The sequence below is a fragment of the Vulpes lagopus genome, chromosome 15, assembly GCF_018345385.1.
Source record: "Vulpes lagopus strain Blue_001 chromosome 15, ASM1834538v1, whole genome shotgun sequence".
NCBI classification, from domain to species: Eukaryota; Metazoa; Chordata; class Mammalia; order Carnivora; family Canidae; genus Vulpes; species Vulpes lagopus.
The window spans coordinates 33,534,429-33,554,692 of record NC_054838.1 but is presented as its reverse complement, the minus strand read 5'-3'; the positions used below and the strand labels follow the sequence as shown (position 1 = coordinate 33,554,692).

The following is a 20,264-nucleotide window of genomic DNA, read 5'->3' as shown; positions in this document are numbered from 1 at the left end:
CGTTTCAGAGCAGAAGATGACCTCTCCTTTCCCAAGGGTAACCTCTTCCTGTGCATTCCATCCCACCCTTCTTGACTTCCCTGGGCCCAGTCCTTCTTTTTCTTCCTTGTGTCTCTTCGATGTGTCATCGGTCTTTGACTCTCCTTTCATCGGTCTTTGGCTTCTCCTTTACTTTTGGTTCCTTAGCAGTTAGTCCTTTTGCTTCTTCTCACCAGGCTGCTATTCTCTCTCTCTCTTTTTTATCACCAATCTCCTTTTTTTTGTTTGTTTGTTTTGTTTTTAATCACCAATCTTCTTAAAAGACTACCTCCTCTTTCTCTTTAACCTGTTCATCCAAATGCTCTTTTGAGACTTGGTTTCTTTCTTTCTTTCTTTCTTTCTTTCTTTCTTTCTTTCTTTCTTTCTTTCTTTTTTAAAGATTTTATTTACTCATGAGAGATACAGAAAGAGACAGAGACATAGGCAGAGGGAGAAGCAGGTTCCCTGCAAGGAGCCCAGCGTGGGACTCAATCCTGGGACCCCTGGATCATGCGCTGAGCCAAAGGCAGACGCTCAACCACTGAGTCACCCAGGTGTCCGAGCCTTGGTTTCTTTTTCCAAATGCTAGTGAAGTTCAATTCTAGGTATTAAGTCAGCCTTTTTATTTTTTATTTTTTATAAAGATTTTATTTATTTATTTATTTATTTATTTATTTATTTATTTATGAGAGACACACAGAGAGAGAGAGAGGGGCAGAGACACAGGCAGAGGGAGAAGCAGGCTCCATGCAAGGAGCCCGACATGAGACTTGATCCCGGATCTCCAGGATCATGCCCTGGTATGAAGGTGGCACTAAACCGCTGAGCCACGCGGGCTGCCCTAAGTCAGCCTTTTAAAAAAGCCTTTGTTCTCTTAGATTTCTGCTTCCTATTGAAGTCTTTTTCATTTTTTCTTTGAGACTCTCTCTTCCCTTGGCTTCTATTTATGTGCTCTTAGTTTTCAGCTACTACTCTGAGCACCCCTCTAACTTTGGACTTCCCAAAGAAAGAACAATAGCAATTCTGGCTTCTTTTGGCATGTCTGAGAATGACCTTTCTTAGGACCTTTCTTCATGGGGTATGGATCAGTACCTGAATTTATTTACGATGGGAAGATTATGGTTTTAATGGCAACCTCTCAATGAAATTAATGTCAGTTCTGTGTAACCCTAGTTTCTTGATGCTGTGCCTGGTAAGAACTCAATATATGTTTGTTGGAATCATTTAATCAGGGGCAGCCGCGGTGGCTCAGCGTTTAAGCGCCGCCTTCAGTCCAGGGCGTGATCCTGCAGACCCAGGATCAAGTCCCACATCAGGTTCCCTGCATGGAGCCTGCTTCTCCTTCTGTCTGCCTCTCTCTTCTCTCTCTCTGTGTCTCTCATGAATAAATAAAATAAAATCTTAAAAAAAAAAGGAATCATTTAATCATTCAGTTATTCATTTATCTGCTTAGTAAATATTTACTAAATGTCTAGTCAGTGAATTGATTGTTAAGTTTCACAGTAGGTTACATTTTTTAACAATATCTAAACATCTATCTAGATATGTCTTCTTTGGCTTTTTTTTTTCCTTTTCATATTTGTTGTTGTTGATGTTTGCTTGTTTTTTCCCAATTTGAACAATTACTAGCTGTATGACTCTTGGGCAAGTTATTTAACCTCTAGGAATATTTACTCTTTATTTTTTATTTATTTTTACTTTTATTTATTTATTTATTTATTTATTTATTTATTGGATCTTAAATAAATCCTAAAGGCTTGAAGCTGCTCAACCTGGTGAGCAGCTTTAAACAGGGATAACAGGGATATCAATAGCTTTAAACAGGGATAACAATAGTATCTGCCTTTGGGTTGTTGTAAAGTTTGGTAAAAAAAATGCACAGAGACCACATAGCACATACTAGAATATATCAGTGACTTGATAAATGTTAGTTATCATTATTATTATTGCTGTAATGGGTTGGTACTAGACTTTGGTCCTCACAGCAGACATCCTGAATTAGGCACGAGTCTTCCATTTTCCCATTTTTCAAAGAGAGAAACGGAGACTCAAGAGGATTTAAGTAATTTGCCACAGGCCACAGAGCTAACAAATTGCAGATCTCAAATATCTGATTCATAGCCTGTGCCTTTTACAAAACTATACAAAAGTATACCAGTATATACTATACTTTCAGCATCTTGTAGGACATGTAGAAGTAAACTAGGAGTCCCTTTATGATGGCTGAAATAAGCTAATCTTGTTCTTATTTGCCTTCTGGAAGGTAAGACATACCAAAGAATCTCCACCTGGTTGGGGAAACTCTAGCCCTAATGGTCAGATTAATAAAGATTATATCTTAAAGCCACGGGATCCTAGGGTTTAGAAGGATTTTAAGCTTAGAAGGGTTTGCCCAGGGGCAGCCCTGGTGGCGCAGCGGTTTGGTGCCGCCTGCAGCCCGGGGCGTGATCCTGGAGACCCTGGATCGAGTCCCACGTTGGGCTTCCTGCATGGAGCCTGTTTCTCCCTTTGCCTGTGTCTCTGCCTCTCTCTCTCTCTGTGTCTCTATGAATAAATAAATAAAAATCTTTTTTTTTAAAAAAAAAGGGTTTGCCCACACAATTACTGAATTTTCTTTCTAACCATCCAACCAAGGGGTCATTTGGTTTATTCTTTAATACTTCCAATGACAGGGAAGTCATCATCACCTGGAAGCAGCTCATTACCCTTTTTCTACAACTTTGATCACGAGACTGTCCTTCTCCATCCAACATCAAACTGAGCTTCTCCTATGTCCCCCTTGCACCCATGGGGCCCAGCTTGGTAGTGGATGACCAAATGAAGCAAGTGGAACCCCTGTTTCTAGGTCAACCTATCACATTCTTACTGTTTTTTCTCCATTTTCATTCCCAGCAGCTCTTCACCAGGTTGAGCAGCTTCAAGCCTTTAATTTACAGCTTCCCCAGAAAAAAACACAACTGGGTCTACTCTTTTTCTTCTTGGTGTAAAAGAGAATAAAAACCATGGCTATCTCATGAGCATTTTGCTTTTCCTTCAGTCTTTCTCATTATACATGGTACCACTGTCAACCGAGTTGGTCAAGCTAGGAACCTAGAAGTTTGTTCCCTTACTATTCACATTCAGTCCATCACTCTAGTCTGAGCCACCATCATCTCTCCCGATTCCTAACTCTTGCCCCTTCCTTGTCTACAGCAAGCAGCACTACCTCTTGAAAGCACAAATTCAGGGCGTCTGGGTGACTCAGTGGGTTAAGTGTCTGACTCTTGATTTCAGCTCAGGTGTTGATCTCAGGGTTGTGAGTTCAAGCCCCGCCTTGGTCTACACATTGGGCACGGAACCTACTTAAAAACAAAAACAAAATCCAAAGCACAAATGAGATCATGTCACTCCTCTCATCAAGACTTTTCCTTGACTTTTCATTGCCCTTACAAGAAAATCTAGCCTCTTTTCTGTGGTCAGCAAGGCCCTGCGTCATCTCATTCTTTCTTCCCCGTTATTCATTTAGCCTTGGTCCCTGGTGGCCTTTATATTCTCTAAACATGACAAACCTTTTCCTGCAGCCAGCCCTCACACTTCTGGTTACTTCTTTTTTTTTAAGATTTTATTTATTTATTCATGAGAGACAGAGAGAGAGAGAGAGAGCCAGAGACACAGGCAGAGGGAGAAGCAGGCTCCATGCAGGGAGCCCAACGCAGGACTTGATTCCGGTCTCCAGGATCATGCCCTGGGCTGAAGGCGGCGCTAAACCACTGAGCCACCCAGGCTGCCCCTTCTGGTTACTTCTGCTTGCACTCTGCTTAGCTTTGCAAATGGCTGGCTCATTCTCATCTTTCAGGTCTCAGCTCTGATACCACTTCCTCAGAGAAACCTGCCCTGATCATTCATCAAAGGCCCTAATTTCATTATTTTGTACCTGCACTGCCACTTTTGAGAACATAGTTCTTTGGTGACTGGACACAGGCTATTGTGTTAGCAGCCGTATTTTCTATAAGTGGCATAGTAGCTGCCCATAGAAGGTACTCCACAAATATCTGCAGAATAAATAAATAGCTCATGATTGACTGGATGTAAGGGTGTTGGAGTCATATTAAAGATTAATTTGTTTCTGAAGTTGCCATTTCCTGTTTGAAAAAAATTATTTTACCTCCCTGGGCTTCAGTTGCCTTATCTGTATAAAAGCAATCCTATCCAGAAACAAACAAACAAACAAACAAATAACAGTCCTATCTGCCTCATAAAATGTTGTGAATATTTTCTTTGGATATTGTGAAAATTAGGATACTGGCTTTGAATGTACCTGCCACAGCACCTGGCGCATACTAGGTGTTCAGTCTACCTCAAAGCCTGGCACTTTATTCTGAACATGTATAGAAGAGTTCTGTCAAGTTTGAATCTGATTAATGGAATGCTTTCTGTGGTGAGCTTGGGAGTGCATGACCCGTAAACCTGGATGTAACATGCTTGCAACTTCTTGCTGGTAACGCTTGCCTGGCTGGGAAGACAGTTCTAACCCTAATATGAGCTGTTGTGCTGTGTGATGCTCAGTCTGATAATCCAGAGGTGTGGGGCCTGGGGCCTTCAATGGGGTGCTGAACACAGACCCCAAAACCCTAAATGATCAAACCTGACATTGTATGGCCCATTTCTTGTCAAGAGGTATTGGGATGCTCTGTCTAGACAGTCGTCTCCTTTGGGAAATCACAGTTCCTCTAGGAGGAGGCACATGGTCTACTGTTAAGAATACAAAATAGGCCTGTGAGCTGTTGGGGAGGGGAGGAGTTGCCGTGAGGTGGGTGGGCCCGTGCAGCAGAGCCTGCAAAAAGGAGCTGTCAGCTTCTGCACTCACAGGCATCTCGGGATCATTGCTGGGAGATTTCTCCTTCATACATGCAGTGTCAACAGAGCCCCCAGTCCATAGGAAGGTGCCGATGTCACCGTCAGCCTTCCCAGAGCCAGTGATTCTGTGCCCCCAGTGAAGAGTGTTTGGACGAATTGAAAGGTAACACTGGAATGTGGATAGCCTGCTGGGAAGGGGGGGCTGAAGTCTTCATGCAACTCCTTTCTTTGGTTGGTACAATGACATAGGTGGTTCTCCTGTAGGCTGTTAAGAGTGAGTATTCTAACATAGGGCTCTAGAATCTGGTAGTCCTGGATCAAATCCTGGCAATGTCATGACCTTGGCTGAGTTATTTAACATCTCCCCTTAGCTTCCTTGTCTAAAAGGGGGATAATTAATAAGGACTCCCTATTTTACCTGGTTGCAGTGGAGATTAGATGATCTAGTACATGCAGAAATCTTAGTTGAGTCCCAGGCACTGCTGCTCTTCAGTGAATGATGATTCTCTTTATTTAGGCAGGTCAGGTTGGAATTTTGAGTTTATTCCTGATGAGCCTCACCCACATTGAACTTTGGGCCTTGGTTCTCTATATGCCAGCTATGTCCCTGGGACAACTTATCTAACCTCTCTGAGTCAGGGTTTTTATCTGTTACATGAAGTTTATAATTTCCACCTCATAGTGAAGGTTAAATGAGATCAGAGTGCCTGACACATAGTAAGTGCTTAAAATACTCATCTCTTCCACCTTTGGTTTTTGAGAATCTGAAATACGGTCCCTTTAAGCTTGTTAAGATTCCTCACTAGCCTTGTATGCAGCTGTGTTCAGATAGCTTTGGCAGAAGGAAAGACTTTTTTTTTTTTAAATAGACTGTTTCATAATCTGTTGGCTCAGATCTGTTGCTGCTGCACCCTGTGCTTCTCAGGGTCCCTGGGTCCTCCTGCAATCAGCATGTACCTTGCCTCTAACCTAAATGACCCTGGAAAGTGGCTGCCATGGAAGATGTTGCTGAATGCAGTATGGATTTTCCTCCCTCTTCTTGGGGTGAAACTGGCTCAGGGATTCTAGGCTGCAGGGGGAGGGGCTGTTGGGCCTGGACTGCAGTTGGACTTAGTGGCCAAGACTTTTCTGGTTTTCATTAAAATTCTCTGGCTGTCTTTCGGGATTGCTCATTGGATATGACCGTGCATTGTAGGTGGTGGTGCTGTTCTCTTGGCTACACACACCCATCAAATCACAGTGGCCCCGAGGACGAGAGAAAATTGAAGGTGGAGAACGGGCTGGCTAAGGGGTCTTGCTCAGCAATCTTTGTGATAAGGGCCCCCTGTCTACAACTGCATATCTTGAGTTTTACAAATTCTTAATATGCAGATGGGAAGCAAACACAGCTGGACTGGGAATGGGGTCACAGAAAGAATCCTCTTACCACTTGCTCTGGATGACAGACTTACTCTTTTTTTTTTTTTTAACTTTTATTTATTTATTTATTTATGATAGTCATACAGAGAGAGAGAGAGAGGCAGAGACACAGGCAGAGGGAGAAGCAGGCTCCATGCACCGGGAGCCCGACGTGGGATTCGATCCCGGGTCTCCAGGATCGCGCCCTGGGCCAAAGGCAGGCGCCAAACCGCTGCGCCACCCAGGGATCCCCAGACTTACTCTTTAGGGCAGATAGAGGGTTTTTGGCAGCTGTCAGAGGGTCCCCAAATGGTACCTCAATAAATGAAATAAGTCTGATCTAATCATTTTCCTGAGGTGCTGATGCCCAAAGGGGTTGGGGTTGATTGGCGTTTCTCTGAGGGTAACAGACCAAAGTGAAGAGGATTCAGTTTTTTAAGAGTTAATTTCTGGTAGTTGACATCTCACTTGAGATTAGAATTTGAATCTGAAAATCTGGTTTCAAATAATGACTCCACTATTGACTTGCTTTGTGATCTCGGGCAACTTACTTCCGCAGAATAAATTATGTAAAGCTTGTGGCATATCGTATGTTCTCAGTAAGTGGTAGATGTTGTTATCAAGTGCGCTAGATTTGACCTGTCACTCCAGCTCACCAAGATATATCCCAGTTCTGTCATCTAAAACATTTGTTCTACATCCCTCCCAGCTTTGTGTCATTTAAGAATTTGAGGCAAGTGTGTTCCCTAGGGGAAGCTGAGTCTTCTCTCACCAGAAAAATACATCAAAACCATATTATTATGTTTCCCAGTAAGACACTTACAACGTTAGATATGTCATCTCTAGGTGACTTAGTAGGGGAAGAAAAAAGAGGATTTTTTCCTGTCATTCTTGATGGATAGATTGTAAGAAGGCCATTTGAATTGATCTTGGGTATAAATGTTCCTTGACTCCCAAGGGAGCATGACTGAGGCTGCCATTTGCCTTCAGAGTAAACTCCATTTCCAGTCTTTTCTCCTTTTACATTACTCCTCAAACCCTGTCTTCTAGCCACAGTGGATTACTCACAAAAAAATAATATGGAACGTATCATGTATACCAAAAAGTGTTCTAAATATGGATTTACAGCTTGAAGAACAATAAAATGAAAACTGTGCACCTACCATTCAGCTTATAAAAGTGAATGTTATTGGTGCCTTAGAAGCTGCTTTTGTATCTTCTGCCCCCAAGTCATGTCCCCTTCTCTCCTCACCAGAGTCAATGATTATCCTGACTTTTGTGTTGATCATTCTCTTACCTTTTATATGGTTTAACCATACATGTTTGTATTACTAAACTGTATATTGGTTAGTTTTTTAAAACAAGGAGCAAGTACAAATCTAGCAAGCATCAGAGAAGGAGAAAAACCATGGGAGACTCTTTAACTCTAGGAGACAAACAGGCTGGCTGGAGGGGAGGTGCAGGGGGGGGGGATGGGGTAATTGGATGATGGGCATTAAGGAGGGCATGTGATGTGATGAGCACTGGGTATTATATGCAACTGATAAATTATCCAACACTACATCTGAAATGATTGATGTACTATATGTTGGCTAATTGAATTTAAATTAAAAAGATAAGAAAAGGGCAGTAGTGCCACTATTAGGTTTAAAAATAAGCTGATTTGGGTTCATAGTCTCGCTTTAGCTTTCCTAGAGATTACAAGAGGTACTAATGGGGAAGTCAGTGGGCAAAGTTGTAAGTGGGTCCTAGGAAGTTTAAAGCCCACCATATGAGGGCATCTGATGGGGGTATAATGTGGGTCAGGCACTGGACATCTGGTAGGGTGTGGTCACAGAGAATGGACTATTCTTTCTTTTGTACCTCTCATTTCTCCAGCTGTCAGGGATTGGTTCAGAGCAAAACTCCTCTGTGGGATGAAGTGAATACCATCAGCTAACCCACACAGACAGCATGGAGGGGATAAGCAGGTGCTTCGTTAGCACAAGGTCAAGCAGGTAGAGTCAGAAAAAAAGTCTGGACCAAGTTTACCTGTCATTCTTTAACAGGTTAAAAAGAGAGTATGCAAAAAAAAAAAAAAAGAGAGAGAGTATGCAGTTACTGTCTATGGAATGTTCTTACCTAAAAATTGATCCCTAAATCTAATTGAGACCCTAAAGCTAACTTTGATTTATTGGAAAGGTAGAAGAAATTAAATTACACTCTGATAAGCAAACAGATAAATGTGGATTATTGGACAGCTGATTGAGCTTTTGCAGCAAGTCAGTGGCATGAAAAAAATAACATAGCTTCAAAATTTACAACCAGTGTAATATATGAATCTTTTTTGGGTTCAGATACTCTATGTATTAGTTTGCTCCGGCTACCATAACAAAATACCATATATTGGGTAGCCTTAAGGAACAGAAATTTATTTTATTTATTTTTTATTTTATTTTATTTTTTTTTTTAAATTATTTATTTTTGATAGTCATACAGAGAGAGAGAGAGAGGCAGAGACACAGGCAGAGGGAGAAGCAGGCTCCATGCACCGGGAGCCCGACGTGGGATTCGATCCCGGGTCTCCAGGATCGCGCCCTGGGCTAAAGGCAGGCACCAAACCGCTGCGCCACCCAGGGATCCCCAGAAATTTATTTTAAATTAAAAAAAATTAATTAATTTATTTTTTTAGAGAGCGAAAAATTAGAGAGAGAGAGAGCACGAGCTGGGGAGAAGGCAGAAGGAGAGGAAGAGAGAGAATCTTAAGCAGGTTCCATGCTCAGCACAAAGCCTGACACAAGGCTTAATCTCATGACATTGAGATTATGACCTGAACTGAAATCAAGAGTCAGATGCTTAACCAAGTAAACTGCACAGGTGTCCCATAAATTAATTTTCTCACTGTATTGGAGGCTGGAAGTCCGATCAAGGTGCTGGCAGGTAGATTTTTCCTGAGGCCTCTCTCTTTCGCTTAGAGATGGTCACTCCCTCCTCCCTCTTCACATGGTTGTCCCTCTGTACACATGTTTCCCAGTGTCTCTCTGTATATCTTAATCTGTTTTCTTTTTGTAAGGATATCAGTCATGTAGGATAAAAGACCACCCTGAAGGACTCATTTTTAACTTACTTACTTCTTTAAAGGCCCTATCTCCAATTATAGCCATATTGTGAGGTATGGGGGCTTAGGGCTTCCATTTGGGGGTCAGGGGAGACACAATTCAGCCCATAGCAGTCTAATCATAAAAAAGCATTTTTGAGATGTTGGGGAAATTGTCTTATGGACTGATATCAAGTGGTTAACATTAGTTTTTCTAGGCATGATAATAATATTGTGATGTAGAGAATGGATAATATAGAGGTGGGTTCTGAAGTACACTGAAATGAAATGATATAATATGGAATTTTTATAAAACATTGAAACAAAGTAAAAATAGAGGAAAGGGTGTAGATTAAGTTAACAGGCCAAAATGTTCATATATTGAATTGGTGATGAGCATCACGGGCTTACTTTTCAGTATGTCTGAAAATTTTATAATCCTATATTAAAAATATTTAAATCAACAACACCAAAGAGGATATAATGGCAGTAGGGTTTTTGGTGATGACCATCTTCAATATGCCTGTCCCTTGAGCTCTACTTGTCCAGTCTGGTTGGTTTCTTCATATGACAGTCATTTTGGGACATTCCACAGATTGTCTCTACTCCTGTTTCTTGTATACCGCTTGGTGAAGGATATCCTCCAGGAACTTCTTAGGTGAATGGAATGTGAATTTTTGAGCTCTTGTAGATCTGAAAATATTTTTGTCCTATTCTCACTTTTGACACGTAGTTTGGTCAGAATTCATTTTCCTTCAGAATTTTGAAAGTTTTACTTCATTGTCTTGTTTTTATTGAAGGTGTTGAAAAGTTGGAAACGTTTTATTTTCTGATTCTTTGTATATAACCTGTTTGTTTGATTTTTCTTTCTGACAGCTTATATAATCTTTGCGGTTTTATGAAATTTCACACTGTGTTTGTGGGCAGGACCCTTTGGATCTGGCAACGTGTATCCCTTAGTTCTTCGAAGTTTTATCTAATTATGATTTTTCTTTTTTTTCTGTTCTTTCTTGGAAATTTCCTCTTCCTTTTTTTTTTTTTTTTGGAAATTTCTTTTCTTTTTTTTAAAGATTTTATTTTTAGGGACGCCTGGGTGGCTCAGCAATTGAGCCTCTGCCTTTGGCTCATGGCATTATCCTGGAGTCCCGGGATCAAGTCCCACATCAGGCTTCCTGCCGGGAGCCTGCCTTTCCTCTGCCTATGTCTTTGCCTCTTTCTCTCTCTCTCTCTCTCTGTCTCTCTGTCTCTCATGAATAAATAAATAAATAAAATCTTTTAAAAAATTATTTAAAAAATAAATAAAGATTTTATTTTTAGAGAGAGAGTGGGTGGGCCTGTATGGGTGGGAGAAGAGGCAAAGGGAGAGAACCATCAAGCAGACTCCCTGCTGGGCATAGAGCGCAGCCCTGACCCATGAGACTGTGACCTGAGCCAAAACCAAGAGTCACCACTCAACCAACCGAACCACCTGGATGCCCCCTTTGGAATTTCTTTTACTCAGTTATTGGACTTTCTGTATTGGTTCTCTAGAATATTCTTAATGTCTCCTGTTTTCCATATCTTTGTCTTGTGCTTCTATTCTTCAGAAAATTTTCTCAACTTCATCTTCCAATCCTTTTATTGAGGTTTGTTTTTTTTTTTAATATCTGCTACTAAGTTGTCAGTTTCCAAGAACTCTTTTTTTTGTCTTCTTGATGATTCTTTTCTATAGCATCCTGTTTTCATTCACAGCTGTAATTTTATTTCATTTTTTTTTAAGATTTTATTTATTCATTCATGAGAGACAGACAGAGAGAGAGAGAGGCAGAGACACAGGCAGAGGGAGAAGCAGGCTCCACGCAGGAGGCCCGACGTGGGACTTGATCCAGGGACTCCAGGACCACGCCCTGGGCCAAAGGCAGGCGCTAAACTGCTGAGCCACCCAGGGATCCCCCTTTATTTCATTTTTGTAAGAATATTAATGGTCTTTCCCTCCTACCCTGCTCTGTTCCTCACATAGTATCCATTTCCTTCAAGCTGCTTTTTTTTGTGTTTGCTGTGGTCTGTATCTTCATTAGAGGCTTTCCTGAGATGTCACTTTGAATGTGATCCTTGGCTCTGTGGTCTAATTAAAGGGTGGGGGCGATAAAAACAAAAACAAAAGCAACTGTTAAGACCTTGACATGGTATGAAGGAAGCCACTAAAAAACGACTACAGAATGCATGATTTCATTTATATGAAATTTCCAGAATAGGCGAATCTATAAAGACAGAAAATAGATTAAGTGGTTGCCTGGGGCTGGAGAGTGGGGTGAATATGGATGGCATGACTTCTAATTGGTATAAGACTTTATTTGGGGTGATGAAGATGCTCTAAAATTGATCATGATGATGGTTGTACAGCTTTGTGGATATACTAAAAACTACTGAATTGTACACTTGAAAAGGGCGAATTGAGTATGTGAGTTGTATGTTTAGTAAGCTGTCAGGAAACTAAGTATGGGACAGAGATCAGTAACTGTGGTGTGATGGGGGTGGGTTGTTTGTTGGGAACCCCTGAGGCAGCATCTTCAGGTTTTTCTTGGTTGTGTTTACTCTGGAGGAGCCTTCCCTATCTCTTTGCTGGGAGAGGGAAGAGGGAACTCTCTAGAGGAGAGGGAATGGGAAACTTGTACTTCACCTTCAGCAGACAGAGTGCCCTTGTCTGTTTTATGTTCCCTTTTAACCATCCTGGGTACTCCTGGACCAGAGCCACTCTTACTTTTTATTATGGAAAATTCCAAAGACTACAAAGTAGAGAGGATGGTGCAATGAATCCTGATTCCTGAGCCCCCAGGCTCTCCAGCGATTCCTTCACGGACATTTTTATTTCATCTGTGTCCCCCCACCCCCTTTCGCCAGATTATTTTAAAACACATACTAGACATTTCTGTTTTATGCTCTCTAGCCTCTGAGCCTCCAGAATTCTGTCAGTGCAGAGAAGGATCTCAGGGTTTAACTTCTTTTCAGTCTGCTTTCTCCGGTTTCTTCATTTCCCCATCTTGTCCCGCCGCTCTAGGAGTACACGGTACTGCCATCCTGGGCCTGGTGAGGACTCTGTGGTTTCCATCAGCTGCACACTCAGCTCTTCCTGCATCTGGTTTAGGATTCAGATGTCTGGAGTCTGCCCTCACTTACTACTTGTTCATTTGTTTCCCAAGCTTCCAAAATTTGACACCATTATCTTCTCTTTCCTTGAACTAATGGTTTTGTTATTAAGACCAAAAAGAGAAAAAAAAAAGACCAAAAAGTCTCTACTGAATTTTTGTAGGGCTTCAGGAGTAAGTGAAATTAGTTGCATCTGTTCTTTATGCTACTTTCCCAGGAAGATCAGATCAGCTGCTTCTCCCCTTCTCTAGTTTTGTTCTGTCCTACCAGATTCCTTATAGATAGGTAGACAGATTTATTTGCCAGGAAAGCTCCTTTCCAATCTCCTGAGAACTAAGAGGGATCTTCTTATTTTAACACGCCTCTCTTCTGACCTTAAGCCCAGGCACAGTTAAAGAGTGCCTGCCTTTGTGCCTCGCTGGCATTTTGCACTCACCTCTTATTATAGAATTGCCTGCTTGCACTTTGAGTGCTGCATTGCAGTTTGTTTACCTGCCTTCTTCCCTGTTGGCCTGTGAGGCGGGACTTAGGAGCAGGACTATATCTTGTTTCTCTCTGTATGTGAGCACAGTGCCTCACTCCCAGGAAACATTTGTTAACTCACAGACTGGATAGCTGAGCACGAAGCCTCCAGGGTGGGGACAGACAAGCTGTGCAATGCCCCCTTCGCCTCCCTCTTTGCAGGCACACTGTGTTTTGGTAAATATCAGGGAGGGAAACCTGCCTCCTCGGCTTGTTATGCAATGTCGTTCTCTTTGCTTTTAAGTCTGGTGTTTTTTACCCAGTCAGCATGTTGGAGGGATTGGGGGGGAGGGTAAACGAGTGTAAACATCCTACCATAGAAGGAATGGACTCTGGCAGAGATGGGTTTTTTTCCCTTCCTCCCTCGATAGAACGGCTTGTGGTCTGCACACCGCTTCACACTGAAGGAACCCATTTGTTCTGTCTGGACAGCTACTTAGTTCTGTGAGGCTTCCCATTGCTTTTTCTTTTTGGATGAATCGCGGGGGAATTTTTTAAATTGCTGATTATATTGTTTTAAAAAATCTGATGTTAAAATATTACCTAGGCAAGGTCTTTTCCAATGCAAATATATAACTTTAAAAGCGTAACAGTAACCTTAGTTTTTTTCGAGTCCGTTCCTCAAAATGCTACATACAGCCTCCAAGGTGAAAGAGATGGAGAACTGGTGGGCAAACAAATTTGGGATGCCAGGGCAGCCCGGGTGGCTCAGCGGTTTAGCGCCGCTTTTGGCCTGGGGCCTGATCCTGGAGACCTGGGATCGAGTCCCACGTTGGGCTCCCTGCATGGAGCCTGCTTCTCCCTCTGCCTATGTCTCTGCCTCTCATGAATACATTTTAAAAATCTTAAAAAACAAACAAACAAAAACAAAAACAAAATTTGGGAAGCCAAACAAATTTGGGATGCTGGATTAAACACTAAAATGGGGTTGTGTACTTCAGGACTTGTCAGAGCCTCCCTCCTGTGCCTTGTGAATCTCCAAGTGGAGCACACAGTAGGCTGCATTTCCTCCACTTACTTTTCTTTTCATTGGAGGAGCGGGGCACTTTGGTGTTCTGTTTTGTGGAAAATATACAACTCTGGAAACAGCACCTCAGTGCTTTAAGGCCCTATTGAAATGCCTCTTCCTCTAAGGCTTTCCTGAATTTCCCCAGAGATATAAAACTTTTTCATAATTGAATTGTATTGTTTTCATCTAATTGTCTCCCTGCCTCTTCCCTTACCCCCCAGTAAGTCATAAATTCCTTGTAGATGGCATCTCACTTTTGCATCTGGGACATTACCTCACATAAAGGTGCTCCAGAAATGTATGCAGTACTGCACCAGTGCCTTAGCTAAGTCATCCTGGAGTCATCCTTAGAGTTCAGAGGGTACTGGCAAGGGTGGGAACTCAAGACAGTTCTGGAGCTTGGGACCCTCACTGATCAAGGATATAGATCTGGGAGAGAACTCACAGCAAAGATAGAGGGCTAGTATAAGAGCCTGGTCCTAAAGCAGAATAGGGAAGCCAACCCAGGACATGCTGAGAATATAAATCAAATGTTCTGATGACTGGTTATATGCCAAACATGGTGAAGTAGAAGTAAGTCCTGGGGTGCCTGGGGTGGCTCAGTTGGTTAAACATCTGCCTTCAGCTCAGGTCATGATATTAGGGTCCTGGGATCGAGACCCGTGTCTGGCTCCTTGCTGAGTGGGGAGTCTGCGTCTCCCTCTCCTTCTGCCCCTACCCCCTGCTCATGCTCTCTCCCTCTCTTTCTCAAATGAATAAATAAAATCTTTTTTAAAAAAGTACCTGGGCAGCCCCGGTGGCGCAGCGGTTTAGCGCCGCCTGCAGCCCAGGGTGTGATCCTGGAGACCCTGGATTGAGTCCCATGTCAGGCTCCCTGCATGGAGCCTGCTTCTCCCTCTGCCTGTGTCTCTGCGTCTCTCTATCTCTGTGTCTCTATGAATACATAAATAAAATCTTAAAAAAAAAAGTACCTATGTGCAACAGGCACTGTGCTGCTGGGAATACACAGATGAATACAATTCAGTCTTTTCCTTCAGGCAACCTTTGTTTTATGGAGTAGATAGTCCTGTAAATAAATAAGCAATGGGGTAAGTGCAGTGATGAACTAAGGTCCGGGTAATGTGGGAAAACCTACCTGAGCAAGGTGGAGTGAGGCACAGGGACTGAAGGGATCAGGTGACAAAGCTTTGGGTTAGAGCATGATGACTTCCTTGTCACCAGCATGAGAAAGTGAAGTAGGCTAGGAGTGAGGAGAGGCTGACAGGGTGTTGCAAACAGGTCAAAGAAGCATTTCAGACCTGGTTTTGAAAACCATAGGTTTGTAGAGTTTCCCACTAAAGAGCAGACTATCCAGCGTGTTTTAGGTACATACTCAGGTGGTAGGCAGTGGTAGTATTATTCCCTTTTTCTGTGTAGGGGAGCTGAGGTTCAGAAAGTGACTTGCCTAGGATTACTTAGTGTGTTGGAGTTGGAACAAAGCCACAATTTCAAGGCAGATCCATCTGGATCTTTGTACTACTAAGTTACCTTTCAAAGTATCAGTGGCCAACAAGTATCTTGAATTTCTGACTGAAAAGTACTCTTACTCTCCTCTCCCTGTGATACTGGAATTGGAGAATAATTTTAAGACTTCATATGATTGTGACACCTGGGTGGCTCAGTGGGTTAAGTGTCTGCTTTCAACTCAGGTCATGATCCCAGGGACCTGGGATTGAGTCCTGCTCAGCAGGGAGCCTGCTTCTCCCTCTTCCTCTGCCTCTGCCCCTAACCCTGCTCCTGCTCTCTCTCTCTCTTTCTTAAATAAGTAAATAAAATCTAAATAAATAAATAAAGATTTCATATGATCAAGAGCCAAATTTATGTGGTACTAGTTCTTAGTGCTATAAAAGTTCGTGGGGGAGATGGCATCCATATTGTCCTGAGGAAAAGGTTAACTAGAAGAGGTAATGGGAATGGTGTAAGAAAGGTGATGCTATGTTGCCATGTGGAGGGGATGTGTGGGTCTGGGAAACAAGATGACAAGAAGCCACTTCTTGGCATCATCACTGTCACTGGCTTCCTGGGATAGCTGTGTAAAGAAAAGAGAAATGAATGACCATGTTCTTCAGTACACCTTTGCTTTTGCTGAATATAAGCACACAACTGGCATTAAAAACATATTTTTAACTCTTATTATGTTCACCAGAGTTTATTCAACGGCATTCCCCTTATACTGTACTGTGATTTATCTCACTGTGATTTATCTCAGTGTCCCTGTCCTCTCCTCAAACCCACTCTGAATATATAAGGGAAATAATTGAAGGTCCTACAGCTAGTAGAATTACAACCGGGTGTGCAAATAGAAATGACATTCAGCAGTCTGTGTGATGAACAGAGCTTGCTCATATAGAAGGGGGTGTGTGGGGCAGCCCCAATAGCCCAGCTATTTGGTGCCGCCTTCAGCCTGGGGCGTGATCCTGGAGACCCAGGATCGAGTCCTGTGTCAGGCTCCCTGCATGGAGCCTGCTTCTCCCTCTGCCTGTGTCTCTGCTTCTCTCTCTCTCTCTCTGTCTGTCTTGAATAAATAAATAAATAAATCTTTAGAAAAAAAAAAAAAGAAGAGAGGGTGTGTGTTTGTCTTGGCGCTCCAAAGTTCTCTTAAGATTCCTTCTAACTTAAAAAAAAAAAAAAAAAAAAAAAGATTCCTTCTAACTCTGGGGCACCTGGATGGCTCAGTCAGTTAAGCATCTGCCTTTGGCTCAGGTCATGATCCCAGAGTCCCCTGCATTGAGTCCTGCTCAGCAGGGAGCCTGCTTCTCCCTCTGGCCTCTCAACGCCCCCCCCCCCCTCAAGTAAATAAATAAATAAATCTTAAAAAAAAAAAAAAAGATTCCAACTGTCCTGATTATCTTCAGAGCCTGGAGTTGGGATCTTTTTTAAATGCTACTATATTATATTACAATGAATAGTGTTTTGAAAAAAGGGTGTACTTGCTAGTCAAAACAGAGTTGATTAGTTTCCCAGCTCCCCAGGCTACCAATTCTTTTACCTTAGGCACATTATTAATTTTCTTAAGATTAAGTCTTGTAGATCTTTGGTCTTGTAATTATGCCCCTTCTCTCTGCGATTATCAGGTTTACCCTCATCACTGGATAATTCTCAATAGCAAATAAACATGCTCCTGTATTTATCTGCAAATAAACAACAGTTCCCCCCACCCCATCCAAAATCCCAAAATGTTTTCTAATTTTGTCCCTTAACTATTCCAAAATAAATTCATTATGTAGTTTATACCTCTAGCTGTCTTCAAGTCCTTTCTCTCAGTAAAACTTATAGGTTGTCCATAGTTTGGGCTTTGACATCTTTACCTGGCTCTCCTCTCTCCCCATTGTTCCACCACGACTATTCTTGTCATTGCAATCAATGAATGACCTTCATGTGACCAAGTCAAAGGCCGTTGCTTTCTTTTAATCTTGCTCATTTTCTCAGCAGCATTTGACAATGCTGATTGCTGTTTTCTTAAACATTCTACTTTCTTTTTAAAAAAATGTTATTTAGGGCAGCCCCGGTAGTGCAGCGGATTGGCGCCGCCTGCAGCCTGGGGTGTGATCCTGGAGACCCAGGATCGAGTCTTGCATCGGGCTCCCTGCATGGAGCCTGCTTCTCCCTCTGCCTGTGTCTCTGCCTCTCTCTGTGTGTCTATGAATAAATAAATAAATAAATAAATAAATAAATAAATAAATAAATAAAATCAATCTTTAAAAAAATAAAAATAAAAATTTTATTTAAATTCAATGAATTAACATATAATGTATTACTACTTTCAGAGGCAGAGGTCAGTGATATTCATCAGTCCTATGTAACACCCAGTGCTCATTCCATCATATGTCCTCCTTAATGTCCATCATCCAGTTACCCAATCCACCCAACCCCAACCCTTCCAGTGACCCTCAGTTTGTTTCCTATGATTAAGAGTCTCTTATGGTTTGTCTCCCTCTCTGATTTCAACTTGTTTTATTTTTTCCTCCCTTCCCCTATGATCCTCTGTTTTGTTTCTTAAATTCTACATATGAGTGAGATCATAGGATAATTGTCTTTCTCTGATTAACTTCTTTCACCTAGCATATCTTTTTTTTTTTTTTAAGATTTTATTTATTCAAGACAGACAGAGAGAGAGAGAGAGAGGCAGAGACACAGGCAGAGGGAGAGGGAGAGAAAGAGGCTCCATGCAGGGAGCCTGATGCAGGACTTGATCCCGGGTCTCCAGGATCACACCCAGGTCTGAAGGCGGCGCCAAACCTCAGGGCCACTGGGGCTGCCCACACTTAGCATATCTTCTAGTTCCATCCACGTCATTGCAAATGGCAGGATTTCATTTTTTTGATGGCTGAGTAGTATTCCATTGTATATATAGACTACATCTTCTTTATTCATTCATCTGTGGATGGACCTCTGGGCTCTTTCCATAGTTTGGCTATTGTGGACATTGCTGCTATAAAACATTGGGGTGCAGGTTCCCCTTTGGATCATCACATTTGTATCTTTGGGATAAATCCCTAGTAGTGCAATTGCTGGGTCAAGTTGGACACTCTACTTTCCTGGGTCTCTTCCTAACCTCTCTGGGTTCTCCTCCTCTTCTCCACTTCTAAATGGTGATGTGCTCCACGTTCTGAAATAGCCCCTTCTTTTCTCTGAGATATAGGTATCCTCTTCTAATCCAATGACTTTCAGTAATATCCATTTGCTAATGGCCTTCAAATTTGGCCTTCAAATCTTTACCTTCAAATATTTTCTGCAACTCCAGATTCATGTCCAGATAAGGTGTCTAAGAGGCACTTGCATGCACATTTTACATGGCTGAAAGAGAACTCTTAACTTTGTCTCCACCCAAAACTTGTTCTTCCTTCAGTCTTTCCCACCCCAGTAAGTCGTCCCCCCCACCCCCATAAGTACTATCCCCCCCAGTACTCAAGGCAAAATATCTAGGCATTGTTTTTGATTTCTTTCTTTTTTCTCCTATTATCATCCATTCCTTAAGCAAGTCCTATCTTGCTCCTTTTCTGTCTTCAGAAACATTCCCAAATTTATCTCCTTCCTACCATCTCCAGCACCAGCACCCTAGTCCAAGCCACATCATCCTCTACCTAGACCACTTGCAGTGACCTCCTAACTAGACTTCTTGCTTCTGCTTGTATCCATACCATAATCCCCTCCATTTCAGAGACTAGAGAAATCTTTAACCCTGTTTATCGGTCTGTGCCACACTCTCTCCCCGGCCCCCTGCCCCTGTCCCATTGCACTTGGCATGAATCCACACTCCTCACCCTGGCAGACCAGGGTCTCTGTGACCTGCCCCATGTCACTCACTCAGCCCACTTATCACTGACAGTGCATCAGCCTCACTGTGCTTGGTTTTGGTTCCTTGAACTTGCCAAAGTCCATTCTCACTTTACAGCCTTTGCCCTAGTTCTTCCTTCAGAATGAAATATTTTCTTTCAATCTACATATGGTTGATCTTTCTTATTTGAATCTCATCTTAAATATAGCCACCTCGAAGAGGCCTTCTCTATGTCCCACTCTAAAATTGCTATGTTGGGGTACCTGGGTGGCTCAGTTGGTTAAGTGTCTGCCTTCAGCTCAGGTCATGATCCCAGGGTTCTGGGATTGAGTGCCATATCAGGCTCCCTGCTCAGTGGGGAGTCTGCTTCTCCTTCTTGCTCTGTGGCTCCCCCTGCTTATGTTCTCTCACTCTCTGTCAAATAAATAAATAAAATCTTAAAAAATAAATAAAATAAAATTGCTGTCTAGTCACTCTGTCCCTTCTTCCTATTTTAGTTCTCTACTAGTTCTCTACAAGTAAAAACTTGGCATTATCTGATATTTTCTTGTTCATTAATGTATATGCTCATTTCCCCATTCATTCATTGCTGTTTGCTGCCCAACTGGAATGTGTACTCTCTGAAGTTGGGGAACTTTTTCTTTGTTGCTGTAACCTCTGCTTCTGGATCAGTACTCGCACAATAGTAGATGCTCACTACAGATATATGGGATGGGTGAATATATTTTTCTCATCTGTAGAATGCAGAGGTCAATACTTATGTCTCAGAGTTCTTTAGGATGTACTCTGTCAAACTTGGTAATGCATGTGAAGTGAATTCTGTTGTCTACCATATTATATTTAATAAATAGAAAAAATATTTTTTTAACTACCTGGCTTGTCATAGATGTTCAGCAAAGATTCTTTTTTTTCTTATAGTCTGGGTCTCTTGTAGGATTTTCTGTTGAGATAGCCTACATTCT

The 20,264-nt window shown here is 42.1% G+C and overlaps 1 protein-coding gene across 3 annotated transcripts in view; it reads left to right on the top strand.

Annotated features, from left to right (window-relative positions):
* Positions 1-20,264, top strand: part of RAB30 (RAB30, member RAS oncogene family) — an 83,853-nt gene that overhangs the window by 31,693 nt on the left and 31,896 nt on the right. Inside the window, exon 1 of one of the 3 annotated variants that reach the window (XM_041730149.1) lies at positions 4,849-5,017. The exons of 1 other annotated variant lie outside the window; for it this stretch is intronic. The gene's annotated coding sequence lies outside the window, so the exon portion shown is untranslated. Of the gene's footprint in view, positions 1-4,848; positions 5,018-5,847; positions 5,872-20,264 lie in introns of those variants that run through there. One more of the 3 variants, XM_041730150.1, reaches the window with a different exon arrangement.